General features: G+C 40.4%; 1 long non-coding RNA gene across 1 annotated transcript; it reads right to left on the bottom strand.

The window, feature by feature from the left end:
- Window positions 1-1,986: 1,986 nt before the first annotated feature.
- On the bottom strand, window positions 1,987-3,260 carry LOC119034058. Its single transcript, XR_005079464.1, has 3 exons — window positions 3,198-3,260; window positions 2,386-2,455; window positions 1,987-2,119 (listed from the first exon to the last, which is right to left on the bottom strand). It is a non-coding gene; the product is annotated as an uncharacterized LOC119034058 (long non-coding RNA).
- Window positions 3,261-4,425: the final 1,165 nt, after the last annotated feature.

Here is a 4,425-nt window from a genome sequence, read left to right on the forward strand (position 1 = left end):
GAATTACAGACCTGTGTTGTTTTGAATAAATGTTTCTGTATATATTGATGTTCACTGGAATGTATGCAGGCTGAATATGTAATGCACATTTTGATATCATTATCAAAACTTAATTTACCATAGATCTTATTGTGGGTGGGAGGAGGGTGGATAAGAAGGGTTTCTGTTTATGTTTTTGTGTGTTATGTTGTTGTTATGTGTATGAATGTAAGTTCATTAAAATGGAAAATCAATAATAAAAAAAAAGCCATAAAAATTGCAGTCCCTTAAACCACTCGTGAAGAGGAACTGCTTTGATACCTTCTGGTCAGGATTTTGACCACACGATAGAACTGCAGCTGCATTTCAGCATCCACATTAAAACAATTATAAAGTCAGCCTACTATCCCCGTAGGAAGATATGCAGGATAATAGGACTTGTCTCTTTTCTTGTCTCTGCAGGATAACTGTCAGTCAAAGAATTGAGTTCAGCATCTTTCTGTTGGTTTATAATGCACTGAATGGTTTAGGGCCAAAATACATTTCTGATCTGCTGCTATGTTATGAACCATCCAGACCTCTGAGGTCATCAGGTTCAGGTCTGTTTTCAGTCCCTGGATTCAGAACTGAACATGGAGAAGCAGTGTTCATTATTATGACCGACAGATCTGGAACAAACTCCCACAAAACTGCAGGTCTGCTCCAACTCTTTTAAATCAAGGCTGAAGACCTTTCTGTTTGCCACTGCCTTTCACTGAAGCAATTTCAAGGTTTTGAACTGCAGCGTGACTTTAATTTTGTTGTCTGGTGTCGTTTAAGCCTATTCTATTTTAGCTAGTTTGTTTTAATGTTTTGCCTATCTTCCAAATTTTTTTTCCCTCTAAAATGCCTTTTAATGTAATTTTTATGACCCTGTAAAGCACTTTGAGTTGCCTCGTGATTGAATTTTACTATATGAATAAAATTGCCTTGCCTATGACTAATGAGCAAAAGACCAAGTATCCAAATGTGACCTTACAGACAAGTTTTGCGGAGGGCACGATCAATCCTGGCCAGCTCAGACCACCCACTCTTGGAGGAATTTGTTCTTCTTCCTTCTGGGCGGAGATACAGGTCCCCCAGGGTAAAAACCCATAGGTTTAAATTTTAATTTGTTCCAAGAGCAATAAATGCACTTAATTTGCTCTAAACCTTTTGATTGCAGTGCAGCACTTGACTAGCAGCACTTTACTGTGGCTACTATTTCAATGGTTTGATACTTTTACTTTTAATCTTTTGCTTGGTTGTTTGCTGTAAATGTGTATTGTCCCATGTCCTCTTTATGTAATTGTTTTTTTGTTTTTTTTTTGCCCTCTACATGTAAATCAAATTTCCCTTCGAGGGCCAATAAAGACCTGAACTGAATTGAACTGTAAATGTGGTCAAAGTCTGCAAAAAACTCATGAGGTCTTAAGGGCCATCAGACTGGGATTGGGGTACTTGAGAAATAAAAATATGCTTATAAACTATGCATCGGTAAATTATATTTTGCACATATCTATACTCTTGTATTTTTTAAAGAATATCATGTTACAGACTTTGTTGTTTTGGTGAAACGTGCTCTGCTAGCTGGCAGCAGCTAGCTCTGCCATGCAATTGGCTTTGTAGCTTGTAGCTGTTGTGGTAGTTAGCTGCTTTTTTAATCAAGTACAGTGCTTGTTTTTGACACAGTTAAATTGTATGTGTATAGTACTTAATTTCTACATGTAAAAGTAGATGTACTGGTTCATGTTATGTGAGTCGAGCATGTTGTGGCTTGTTTGAATGTTTGCAAAGCAGCCATCCTGCTCATCTGTTCAACCAAGCCAATGTTCAAACAGTAACCATGTGAAGGAAAACTACAGTGGCATTGCTGCAGTATCAAGGTTTGACCCTCCTTGCATCTATGGGGAACACACATCTCACAGTGAGTGCAGACAACCTTGGAAGTGTTTGACAGGACCAATAATGATGAAAAAAACAGTTCTATCCATAGATGACAAAGCTTTTACTGGCAATCATAGGTGCAGAGGTCCATCAAAACAATGAAAACAGCTGGATTTCCATTCTGCTATCTCAGGCGACACCTTCCGGGTAACATGAGGCAAGCCCTGAGACATTCCTGGAGAAGAAACCATAAACGAAAGATCATTTTATCAAGTTCATGTAGAGGTGCTACATTCCAGTCTTGCTGTCCCTAACACAGAGAAAACACAGTGCATCTTTTGAGATGTTTTCATGGTTGCTACAGGAGCTGTAGTTTACTTTAGAGCTGCTGATGATATTGAGGGTCAATACCATGTTGGATATTTCATGACTTTCCCATTTTCAAGGCTTCTGTATGTGAGCTTCATTTAAAAACTGTCTACTTGTGGGTGTTGTGGTTACCTGAATCGCTCACAATCCCTCATTCTTTCTAGTGTTCTGCCGATCTGTGCTGACTCTACCTGTAACGTAACTGCGATGGAAAGAAAAAAAAATATTTCTGCACCTGCACCTTTTTATTGTCTCCATATACCGTCAAAATTGGGGACTGATTTCTTTCTGTTCACCCCTGTTTTCCCATTGATGGTGTTGATTATATCATGGTAAATTATACTGCTGTTGGTAAGGTTTATTCCATTTCTGAGGTGGTTGATATTTGCCCTTCTGTGTCTAAACATTATGACCTGGCGAGATGTGGTACAAGCCCCTAAGCAGGTTGCAAGGATGTTGACTGTGGTTCACGGTCTGTCTCTGTCTTCTTTGAGGACATGGTGCCACTGTTGTAGGGGTGTAAAGATTCACCGATTTGAATTGGTAACCGTCTTTAACGCTAAAAATGTGACTACATCTATACGCGGATTCCTGTATCAATATTAATTTACCATAAACCGGTCGATGGCCTGATTGTAAAGTTACGTATCGGTTGACGGAAGCTTTGCTGCTAATTCTGCAGAGTGTCTCTCAACTCTCGTAAAAGGTTATATTTCAACGCCAGATTCTCGCGAGATTAACATTTGCATATTTTAAAGAAAAATCACATCAACAACAACACATCCAACACTGTTTACAGTTCAGCAGCTGATCTGAAATCTAAAGTTTGGAAGAGAATTGGAATTTAAATGAAGGAGGGACATTTGGACAAATGTCTGGCCATATGTCAGGTCTGTAGAACAGCTATTAAGTACAGTGGTAGCACGACAAATCTAAAAACTCACCTGGTGAGACAACATGGAAATCTACGCGAGCAACGAAGGGTCTGTGGATGCTAACGTTAGTAACGTTACAGCTAGCACATGCAAGAACACGCAAGACAACGACATGGCTATTAAAGACTTCTTCCAGCCACAACTTAGCCACAACTTGGCAAGGTCCGAGGTAATTACTGCATCTACAGCCCGTTTATTGTGAAAGAGCTTACAGTGTGGTTGAGAGTGATGGCTTTCGAGACATGGTAAGGTAAGCAATGCCACTTTTATAGAATAGCTTATTTTAATTTATAATAGAAAATGAATGTCTACATTAATCAAATATTAAGTGTATCAGATTGCATCGTATCGTATTGAAACGCACCAAATCGTTCCTTATTTAAAAAGTTTCATCCCTGAATCGTATCGTAGCCTATGTATCTAGATGGTATCAAGTTGTCTTATGAGGGAGAGATGCACACCCCTATACTGTTGGTAAGTCAGTGAACTGCATCCAGGGGAGTTGGTGTAAGGAAGCAGATGTAAGAAGGCCTGTTAATGTAGTGTCTCTGTTGCAGAACTGTGACCTCGTAATGTTGTCCTCATGTAGTGGAAAGTAAGGTTTCTACAGGTTACTACAGGTTATGTCATCCACACACCCAGACAGAATGAGAGAGAAAGAGAAGCGGAGCCCTTGTGAGAAGCAAGGCTTGGTTTTTGTGGAGGTCTTGTCTGAACTGACAGTGCAAGTCTATGAGTGAAAGTATGTGTTCCAGATGTTGGTTCTCCTGTCCTATCATCAGCAAGTTCTTGCAAAGGTGGCTGGGCCTAAGCAGCATCACCCTTTACAGCTATAGCATCAGGCTACAGCTTCCATTTGCAGTCTGGCACAGAAATTCAAGGTCACCAGAGTGAGAAAAGTGTGCTGAGGAGAGATTGTGGCAAAGCATTCTGATGGTCACTGTGGCCACTGGATAGGCTTGGTTCAAGAGACTCAGAAAGGTGAAAACTAACCCACAATTAGGTATGCACCGAGTTGGAGGAAGCCCTGTGACAGCAGAATGGTGGGTATGTGCAAGTAGAGGGCCTGGATCAAGTGGGAGCATACAACCAGCCAGAAGATTCCCTGTGCAGAATGCTGGAAGGCGGAACCACACTTGGGTGAATGAGGGGTGTCTGGGGTTTATCACATGATAGATCCAGGTTTCACAAAAACTCTACTTCTCTTGATAAAGCACTAGTACTGCAGTAAGCATAT

This window comes from Acanthopagrus latus, chromosome 15 (assembly GCF_904848185.1).
Source record: "Acanthopagrus latus isolate v.2019 chromosome 15, fAcaLat1.1, whole genome shotgun sequence".
NCBI classification, from domain to species: domain Eukaryota; kingdom Metazoa; phylum Chordata; class Actinopteri; order Spariformes; family Sparidae; genus Acanthopagrus; species Acanthopagrus latus.